A 12,031-nucleotide genomic window follows, 5' to 3' on the forward strand; every position below is an offset into this window, starting at 1 on the left:
ACAGTCATCATTCTAAAAATGTGTATTTTTTCCTTTGGATATTCACGCCTCAAACTAGTAACAATATAATACATTGTTCAGGATAGAACATTTGCTTAGTCTTTTCAAAAATATTATGATAGCTTATAGGCACCATTTAAGCATTTAAAATAATGTAAATTTCAATGGTAGGTACACATGCATACAGGATTTAAATAATGAATAACTAAAAATTAATTTTTATATCATAATATTTTTTAGTAAGTAAATTGTATTATTATACTTTTATATTTTAAGTATTCATATTTGTTATACTTATATTTTATGTATTTACTATTTTCTATTTAAGTATTTTATATTATGAATAATTATCTTATTTTAAATTGAAAAATCAAATGGTTTTTAAATGTTTTTTTTTTTTTTAAATATCTTTGTTAATAATTAACTTTTAATAAATGTATATTACAATAATGTCTAGCACTATTTGTTTTCTTTCTCTAATCTATTCTTAACATAGTTGGTAAAATCAACTCAACGATCAAATACATTTATATTGTTCTTGACTTTATTTTTAAAAGGCCAATTATCATAATATCAGAGCTAATAACACAAGATTGGTTATGTTAGATGAAATTTTTCATTTTGCTATGTTTTACGTGCTGGATCAGAGAGGAAAAACAATTTTATTAAATTGCAAAAACATCAGCTTATATAATAGGATAAAATATTTATAATTTGTGAATACAGATACATTCATATAAATCGCATAGTATTTATAATCTTTAAAACTTCAAACAAGGTTAATATCCGCAGATCAAATTTAGTTTACAACGATTCTGCTCAAAATTTGGAGTACAGGGATTTTATGCGTTGGTATTTAGAGTGAAAATAGCTAAAATTCGAGTGCTTTAGACTCCTATTCGGTGCTATATCTAGTATTTAATCAAGAAGCACACTGTGATTGTATTAAAAACGACCGTAGAAAAAGAGTCTGAATATAATGGAAACTGGAGATTGCCTTCTCCTTTGACCCTTCTTGCCCGCCAATCCGTGACATAGCCCGTTTCGTGCCGTTTACCAATTACAGAAGTTTCATCGCCGGGGACCGGATTAGAAATTGTTGGCCTAATAACATTACTTATTCGCCAGCTTCTAGGATAAAAATATCCAGTGGAAAAGTAGCTTCTTTTTAAAACTTTTTCACTGTTCGTCTATAATACCGCGGTGGAAAATGAAAATACCTTCTATGGCACGGGATTACGTATATTACACTGCTTATGTAACCCCCAATAGACCCAGTCAGTATCCTCAGTTTCAATCAATTTGACTGTCCAATGGCATATTCGCTGTAGCGCGTACTTATCCACCGTTGTGTAATATATAGATACTACAGTTCAGATTAAACATAAGAAATTCAATTGGTTTTACTCATGTGGAAGTCATGGATACATATGAAGTTATATATGCTATTTTCGAAATCTAATTATGTATATTATATCATTCAGATACTTGAAAACAGATATTGTTTAATCTGATCAAAATAAAATATTGAACTTTTAAAATTAAACAGTGTTCCGGTAAGAATCATTTATAGGATTTTGTATGTATTTCCATAATTTTTTGTCAGTTTTTAATAATAAACAAAAAATTGTACGTACTTGCATTAAATTAAAAAATATATAATATAATACTATTATATGTCAATATAACCTATATTAGTGTCTATTACAATTATTGTACCTCTAATTATATATGTTTATTAATAATAAATTACTATGTTCGGTAAAAACTAGACAGTAATATTATATATTTTTAATAGATCATAATCTACAAAAATATAAATTTGAATTAAATTAATTTGAATTTCAATAATATTATAGGAGTAATATAAATCTAAAAATTATATTTAAATGTTTTGTACCTACCTACCTATATTATTTACTGAATTTTACATTCTGCAAGTGAAAGTTTTAAAATAAGCCATAGTAGCTTTATATTTATACGGATATTACAATTCAGTCTCTTAGTCTGTACCCTTTTGATAAAAGCTCTAAGCTTAATGATGGGTTTCCGAGCTCCGAAAATACATGCACTAAAAATGAGGACAAAATAACTAACGCAATTTAAATGACAAAATAATAAGTATAGTCATGTGTTTAGAATTAAACATTTAGTTAGGATCTACAATTTAAAACTTTTCAAAATAATATTACAAGTAAATGTCAACTTCTATTATGAAAAAAAAACTGGTGTTGTAAAATATAATATTATTATGTATTTTTAAAAAAATCATCCGTTTGAATAAAATATTTAATTTAAGTAAAAACTTTTAAGAACAGTAAAGAAAATTGAGATCTCATTTTTATTATAATTTTTCTTTTTTTTAAAAGCGTCGACGATATTCTTATTGCTGTTAGTTTAACAACTTATTCTTAAATCTAATCAATTTTCTGCAGAAATAATTTTTTCACTATGAACAATGTATGAAAAATAATTTTATTCTTTCGCTGAAGATTTGGAATATTAAATTCTGTTACACAAATTGTAGTAGTAAAATATCTAACGAAGTTTTACAAATAAGTTTAAAATTTACAGTTTGATTATTAGATTATTTACAGAAATTAATAAGATAATCTAAATTTTTATCAAACTATGTATAATGTATATGAATATTCTAATTGAAAGTTATCTCATTGGTTTTAAAATAGTGTGTATAAAATCCATGATATTACGTAAGAATACAATTTTAATAAAACATTGTATTTGTATAGTTAATTCAGCTTCATCTAAGACAGCTACATGTACCTATTTTAGTTCTATTTTTTTAAGTTTACAATTTCTTTTTTAAATAATTTACGTATTGAGTAAATATAATAAAATAATATATTGTCTAGTTGTATTTTCGTATAATTTATGCATTAATAAATATTTTAAATCGACTATCATTACATATTTCTATAAATGAAATTGAGTACAATATTATCTCAATAACAAGAAATAGGCATTTACAATACATAGATAATGAAAACGACCGTGAATTATTAATATTAAATATAGTATGCTCTGTTTAATATTATTTTACATTTATTTATAAAATTGATATCCATGCCAAAGTCTTAATACTTATCGTGGATTAGTATGTTTTTTGAAAACAAAAAAAAAACAAGTATAGCAATAAAGAAAATAAAATAAAATATGAGACGTTAGACTTGTAAATAACAAACATAGCTAGGTAAGTACGTTTATATATTTGTAATTTATATTTTACCTGTAAGCGAACAATACCGCTTCAAATTGACTAGACAATCAAAGATTGTTCTGCGGAATTTCCGGTGTTTGATTATAATGTTTTAAATTGTCAGGCCACCGTCTTCTTTTGTGATGTCGTCTTAACTTTGACAACGCGCGCCTAGACTGAACATACTGATTGGCTGCCATTGTCAGGGACCCAAAGCTTCATCGTCATTGGGATTACCTTTTTTATATTTACAAAGAAGCTGTAAACATTGACTACACATGGTGCGGCGGCGGGAAGATAAGAAACTCGCAATGAAATATTTTTGCCTTTTCTTGTATATTATATTATGTACAACTCGTTCCGAAGTAAACAGTATTTCAGACTGCGTTTTACTTACTCACAATACTCGCTATTTAGTATACTATGATAACCTTTGAATAACGCTCTTCAATAATATGTTTATAAAATATATTATATACGTTGTATATATATTATGGAACACTCTTGAACTATATTATGTACATTGTACACGTTAGAATTTTCTTTTTTTTTTCTATTCATCTGTCAATTTTTCTTACTTTATAAAATATACCTATATCATAAATATATTCTAATTTATTATACCTAGACGCCTAAAAAACTTTACTTTCTACCTACTTCCTATTGAAGCCTGTAATGTATTAATATAACAGGTATTCTCTAGAAAAATATCAATACGTTTTCATTTTTGTTAAGAGCAACCCATAGCTAAACAACTGTAAAATTATATTTAATATCTAGTAATGTATTATAAGTGTCAAAAATATTGTATTTTAATATGTTAGACTTCATTATAAATGTCGTACTATACAAGCTTACCTCACTAAACTTTTAATTGAAAAGTGTATCATTTTTAAATAATGTTACATATTTACGTTTATCACTACATTTATTAGAAAGAATAAAGCAAGGTAACCACGATTCTACACTCAAAATTTAGTACCTAGTGCTCTAGTTAATTTTATGATTATGTAAAATATTATACTTAAAAATTCATATATAAATTTATTTACATATATTTTAAGTTATATTCGTAAAACATGTAGATATTTGATTATTTAATTTAAAAACACAAAAATTATTGTATAGGCATTTTTAAGTAAAATTCTTAAACCTGATTAAAGCAAAAGTTATAACGAGGTAGGAGGTATAACGTTTGAAAGGTTTTGTTTTTTTAATGATTTATGCATTTTAATAACCATTCTTATTTTATAACTATAATTATTTTTATTTCATACAATATTTTTTTTTCAAATCCAAAATAAAATAAAATAGTTTTATAAATGTTTAGTAAATAACATCAAATAACCTATTCAAATGTATAGCTTATTCATTAAAATAATTGTTCATTTGAAAGTAAGTCACATTGAAAAAAAAACTAATTTATCATATAAGATGGTAAAATATTAATGGTAAACGTTTTTGGTACTAACGTGTTATTATTTGTTTTTTTCTTATATATCGATTAACTAAGTCCACTGTAATATTAGTCTTGAAAAACTTTATTGTTTTCAGTCCTGCTAAATCCGAAGACCATATGAAAAAGCTTCATTGTAAACGAAAAGGGCATTTTTAGAACCAAAAGTCAAGTCCGTGAAATTGCTTGCCGGAGTTGTTATCGTTACAGGGATGGTCCTCTTATACGATTGACCACTCAACCAATATTTTTCACATTTTGTCAATTGACCGCTCATCTGCTTTAAATAGCTTTTATTGATTTCAGATCAAAGATTCTAAGATTTATTCCATAGTGATTTTATTTTCACCATTCAAAAAAATAAGCTTAGTAAAATCTGGTTTCTAGCATACAAAATTATATTATATTCTTTATATTATTATTTCTTATATTTTTATAAAAAAAACTTTGTTTCAAAACTTCAATGACATATTATTACGATTTATAATTGTAATCAACAAAATTCAAATCAATCAAATTTTATACTGCAAGTTAAATAATAACTTTTAAAATATTATTATTTTCCTATTATCTATAGGTACTATAAAAACAAGTCTCAATTATTTGTCTCGTATACAAATTCACAGCATTCAACGTATCGTCACCAAATGTTTTACTGTTATACCTCACAGTTTGGTGCAGATTTTAGTACCACTTTTGTCAAGGAACATGTCCAATATTTTGAAATTTTCAGATTTTTACAAAAATATGTTATTAATATCTGAGCCCACTATTTGGTGTAAAAACGAAACATATCTACGTGTTCCTATAGTAACAGTTAGCGTGACTATCTTTAATTTATTTATTTCGAAAAGGAAACATAGCTATACAAAATAAGTTTTGTGTTTCTCCTGTAAAATTTTAATTTTCGTGTATATATATTATTATATATTATAATATATTAAAATAATTGTTTAAAGCGTACCTGGTTAAGTAATCGCTCTGACTCAACTCAAAATGTGTATATAGAATCGACAATGAATCAATTATTATTATCGATGTATATGATATTTGACAACGACTCGGTGTTTTGAACGGGCCTGAGGGGTTTTAACTGCGTTCTAACACTTCTAACTACGACTGACGTTCTTATTATTGAGACTCAAGTAGTTAAATAGGTTAAAACGCATCCAATAATAATAATAATAACCAATAGAATAGAAGTATAGTAAGTCAGTAGCGCGCTGATTGGTTGTATGATACGAAAACCTACAGAATAGCATGCCCAATGTTATTATTTAAAATCATTATTATTGTTATTAATTTAACGACGTTATAATATTATTAAATAATATATTTTCCTGGTGTAAGAATAATGATATAAATGTGAAAAAAAAATTGTTTTTATTATCTATAAATATATTTATAATAATTCATAAATACCTTAAATTATTATTATTTTGAGTAGGTATAAGCCATAAGATAAGTTATGTACACTTTATAGCATTTTATGATTAAAATAACTATAAGACAAAGAAACAGCCCTACAATTTGTAAACAACTATCCACTGAGGCAGAGCACGTGGGTAACAGCTAGGTAGTGTATTACATGGACGTAGGTAGAAAATATCTTCTGAGGGGTTTTGGTCTAGAAATATAAAATTTAATTTAATTCATAATATCACGATATTTATTTTAAAATTGTTTTATCTTTGATTTCAGTGGGTGTTTGGACATCAAAAGCCCCCCTTACTTACGCCCATGGTGTATTATAATTTTACAATTTACAAAATATTATGCAATAATAAATATTATAATTTAATTAACATTTGTTTTTTACGTATGAGTGTATCAACAAAGGTGCCCCCTCCCACCCATGGTAAACAATTTCTACGGGTGGCCTTGTGTATCATTAATAAAAAATAATAACAACCAAATAATAAAACCAATTTCGTTAAAAATTAGCTTTGCGTCAACATTTGTGTTTTTCCATATTTATTTTAGTTTTTGTTTTGCCTATTATTAAGTAAAATAAGATATACAAGTTAAAAACCGACTAAATGGTTTTTACTCCTCCAAAAGTGATAACAAACAAAAAACACACACCGTTGAAAAATGAATATACGTTCGTCGTTCATCACTCTACTTATAATTTAAAATATTAAAAATAAGCTACATACATTATTGTAATAAAAACTAAATTAAAATAGTATTAAATAATTTACCATTATAATATTATTTAAATGTCGTAAAATGAAAACCAAATATTATTCATATTTAACGTATCTGTTTTTCGTTTAAAACTAGTGAAGAATCTACAATATTCTTTTACGACACTTTGCATAATGAATTTTCTCGGAAATAGATACTCCATTAAGATAAATAATAACAAATGAAAATCAAAGAACCGACATGCAGTTAAAATTTTAATCAGAAATAAATCCTTTTCCTAAAGCTAACCAAAATGTAGATCACTTTATGAAACTTAAGAAAACAATCCGAGAACTTTTTCATTACGTCCTTTTCATACAATTTTCATTTGGGTTTTTGTAACTTTTATATTTTTTTTAAATATACACAACAGAATTCTGTTTGAAGAATAAATAATCTCATAGCCGAGAAAAAAAAGATCAAAACTTGAATAAAAACAAATATTTAGATTGATAAAATATTGATTGACTATTACAATGATTTATAGATGTATTCATTTTTAATTAGATAATTGTATAACTTATATTGAAATGTATAGTGAAATTAATAATCAAAAATAAATTAATAATTTGCAAAAAAAGAAATGTAACATAAAATCATATTATTTATATAAGTTAAAATGTAACTACTTTAAACAAATTTAGTATATAATTTAGGTATAAGTTATAACTGAATAAATACTGATAGTTCTAATTTTTGAGTTAATAATTTTTATTATAGCACATGTATATAATGTAGTCAATATTCATATTATATAACAAAATCTATAATAACCAGATCTGTTAGCTTAGCATCTCGAATTCAAAATTTAAATTTCAAACCAAACTATAAATTAGTACGCTATTTATCATTTTTTTTTTTTTTTTAAATTATTTTTACCAAACTATCAAATTCAATATTCACTTCCTCAAGTCTATTAGTTTCTTAATATACATAGTAACATTAATTATCTTTATTCAATAAGTAATACCCACTTAAGATTATTTTAAATATGAATTTTGTTTTATAACTAAAAAGTTTAGAATGTCAAATAATTTAAAACCAACTTTTTCATGATTAATGTACACTCATCGTTTATTTTGACTATAAACAAATTTCAAATTTCCATACTTTTAATTTAAGAATTTTTCTGTACATTTACTTTTCGTTTTTCATTTTTCCTGGAAATTTGATATTTTGTGTGATCGTAACATTCCCAAATATCATTTGACCTCAAACAAAAGCAGTGACTATTGAATTGTTGTAAATATTTGTAGAATCACTGAATACTATAACAGTATAACACCTCTTTTAATTCAAAATTAATACAATGTGCTTTATTTTATGGAATATTGCAATATTTGCAATATTGTTTAAACTAGTTGATGGCAAAACTCTGAAAATAATATTTATGTAACTCCACTTCTACTGTTTCAATTAATACGTGTAGTCTGTAGATACACTTATAGTTAATTTGTTGAAGGCATAAAAAAATACATCTGTTGTGAGTAAATTGCATCAATTTAAAATGCCATCAATAGCAAGAAAAAAAATTATAGTTCCTATATATTTTCTTTCCTGATTAAAACATAAATTATTTTTAAAACAATCAAACCGTTGAAATGAAGACAATTGTTGACACATAGAAGCTGCTGTGTTTTCTTTATCAAATAAAATAATATATCTAATCAACTGTTTTTTTCGATTTATGAAATTAAGAACCAGCAAATAAATTCTATTTTTGTAGATCTCTTTAGTGAATCTATTACCAATCATTTCTGATACAAATTTAGTAGTTTTATTTATTATGTTGGGTAAAAATTGACGGTAGTGTTTACTTTCTGCCATAGCAACAGCTAAAACAGATAATAACGATTCCGCAGAATATATATTACTTAATAAAACTTTATCATGACCTGGTACGAATAAAGGTTTATTATTAAACCTGGAACCATTTTTTAGTAACGTTTTTATATTTATAGATCCTTTTTTTATTTAATTCAATATTCTCAAATCCTGGAAGAATTTCCAAAAAGGATTTTGACAAACGAGACTACCGAAGTAACCAATTGAAATCAATTGAAACCTTGATTTTTCTAGATTTCAACTGCAGTTTCTCCTTGATATAATTTTATTATAATATTATTAAACGGATAACTTGTTTTAGTCTGTCTACATTTCTCCTCAGTATATATGTCTATGGCAACGAAGGAAACTATATTGAATTACATTGTTTGAAGTTCATCATAAATTATTGTTGAGGCTTTTGTTCACTGTAAAATAAAATGATCATTGAAGGTTTAATTTTTAGGTTATAAATTCTGAATTTACGAATACATTTTGGCTACTAATTAAGAAAAAATATATATACATTTACTTTTGGAGAGTCAGGCTGACGGATATAATAATATCCTAAATCCATTTTTTTTTTTTTTTTTTTTATCACTTATTATTTATATAATAAATAGATCAATACTATTTATTCAATTATTATTTAAATATTCAATCAATCGAATTATTTAAAAATTAAAATATACATTTAATTTGCATAATATAATATATAGATACATACATTTGTTACCTATGTATAATGGACGTACTTAAAATTGTTAAAATTTGATTTATTAAAATAATAGAATTATAACATTTTAAAACTAACGTAGCTTTATGAAGGATATTTATATTATTTAAAATAATTTAAAAAAAAAAAAAATACATAGGTAATAACAAGTTATAAAAATATTGTAATTATTGTTTCTGCATAGATAAAATATGAACCATACATTAATATTTAGATAAACAAGTATAGTGTTTAACAAAATAAGCGTACATTATAGTACCTTAAACTTAAATTACAACAGTATTACTGTAATAACAATGCTATAGTAGTATAATAATATGCGTTTGAGACGATTTTTACCAAGCAACATTTTCAGTTGGTAGGTATATAATATAATAATACACGCTACACTGCAGGTACAGTTATCATACAATATTATATATTGTTCTCTATTTTGATGTAAATTAAATTTCCTTGGTTCCTGTATATGTGTATTATTGTATGGCATACCCGTCCGTCCGTCTATGGATTTTCATACATACTGCAATGCTCATCGCGTAACCAGCTCAAAGGATTTGCAATTAAGCCGTTTGATTTTTATACAAATATCATGTGCGCCGAGGCCTTGCAGCAGTCTCTACCGACTTCTTTTCGGCTGCGTTATCCAAACGGTTCGTTGCACACGAGCGTTCGTCAAGTGCTCGCTGTGTATTTCATCTCCACCACCTTCCACGTCCGCTCCAGTCGTCCCTTGGTTGGGGGAGCATTTCGGACCCTTGAACCTTCCAGTTAAATAAGATTCTGAAGAAATGATGGTCGGTGGGGTTTAGGGATCGGGGGAGAAGGGGGGGAGGGGGTAGCGAGGCGCAGTGTTTTTCACCGGACCATTATAATGCGGTCGGTCGACGAGGAAAAGTTTACATTTTCATAAAATATTCGCCACTCACTGTATAATATTATATATATATATATACTATGTATACTTGCTTGGTATATATAATGAAAAAAGAATGGAGAAATACCCTAAGAACGTATATAATATGTTAATTGTTCTACTTTCAATCGAAACGCATAATGAAATGCTAATATCCATGGTATTACGGTGGGTATTTTTTTTACAAACGATTCACAAATAACGATTCGTCCGTATAATAATATAAGAAAAAACTCTTTTTACTTAATGTATATATTAGAAAACCGTCAGCGCTGACTCAATAGATGAATAGGTGGGTTATATTTCTGCAACTAGCCGTGCTAAATAAGAGTCAAATAACTATAATAATAATAATGCTTAAACAAAAAACTAAATATGAAAATAATATAAAATATTAGAATAAATTTTACTTTAAATATTCAGAAAATATATTTTAATAAAAAACTTAATTGTTTCAAACTGTTAGTACCAATGTTAGGAATTTGTTATTTATTGGAAACGTCGTTTTTTAAATTAACTCTGATTTACTACGTAGATTAATCTTTAAACTAAAAAAATATTAGTAATTGCTTCATATAATTTAAAAATATAAAAAAATAATAGCTTCTAAAAGGTATATTTTTTCAAAACACTCAAATGATATTATGTATTTGAACTCGTAATTTGTGAATATGAATTTTTTTTACAATTTGATTAAATAATGTAAACATAGCTATTGGTCAAATTAAAATGAAAAATCATTATTGATCGTCTGAATAATTTTTTAATCATATTATATTTTTAATTAAAAGATTTAAAAAATTGTCTATCGATTGCTGGAGAAAGAGTTCTAATAGTTTTTATATTAAATTAAAAAATTATTGATTTAAAATTTATAGTATCATTGCCGTAGTAAACATATAAAACACCATGCTATGATTACAACTCTGAAAATATTAATTATATGTATTATGAGAATACTAGTATATTAATACATTTATTAAATTATACTTATAAATAATATATTTAATATCCTGAGTAATAAGTCACATGTAACTTGATTTTTCGGTGAATAAAATGACGAAAAACTACCAACTGACAATCAGACTGTATAGTGGTTCAGTAGATAATGTGTCGTCATTAGTGAAGAGAGAACATTATTACGGTGTATTATTAAGGTATTTAATTATTTAAAGCTGTTCACTCCACCTTCGCTAATTATAATGATCAATTTCTACCTATAGCTGTATAACTATTTTTAATTTTTAAAAAGACAAACTTTACAATAGCCAAATATGCTAAGTTCAAATATCTATGGATGATATCTTTCCTTAAACCTTTGATTAACTTTTTAATAATTGTATGAGATCTAACTGTTGGTATAAAAACACGAGTCAAAGGAAAAAGAAATACTCTCACCTTTCAAATTTTAATACATTTTGCTATGTTATTATTTGGAATGTTAATCATTTGTCTGAAACTGTTTTACGTGTATAGAAATTTGTTTAAAATAATTAATGCCACTTTTTGACTTAAAACATTTCACTTTTTCTATTAAAAAAAAATAATAATAATAATATTAATAAGTAAAAGTAAAAATACTTTTCATCACTTCACTTAAAATCTAATAAAATATAAAAATCAAAAACTAGTAACTACATAGAATTAATATTTAATACATTTAAAAATAGTTTTATTGTATATTCGATTAGGTTC

At 25.2% G+C, this 12,031-nt stretch overlaps 1 long non-coding RNA gene across 1 annotated transcript; it reads right to left on the minus strand.

The window, feature by feature from the left end:
- Positions 1-7,909: 7,909 nt before the first annotated feature.
- LOC126550056 (uncharacterized) lies at positions 7,910-8,952 on the minus strand. The gene is made up of 2 exons (XR_007604078.1): positions 8,458-8,952; positions 7,910-8,131 (listed from the first exon to the last, which is right to left on the minus strand). It is a non-coding gene; the product is annotated as an uncharacterized LOC126550056 (long non-coding RNA).
- Positions 8,953-12,031: the final 3,079 nt, after the last annotated feature.

The sequence above is a fragment of the Aphis gossypii genome, chromosome 2 (assembly GCF_020184175.1).
Source record: "Aphis gossypii isolate Hap1 chromosome 2, ASM2018417v2, whole genome shotgun sequence".
In the NCBI taxonomy this organism is placed as follows: Eukaryota; Metazoa; Arthropoda; class Insecta; order Hemiptera; family Aphididae; genus Aphis; species Aphis gossypii.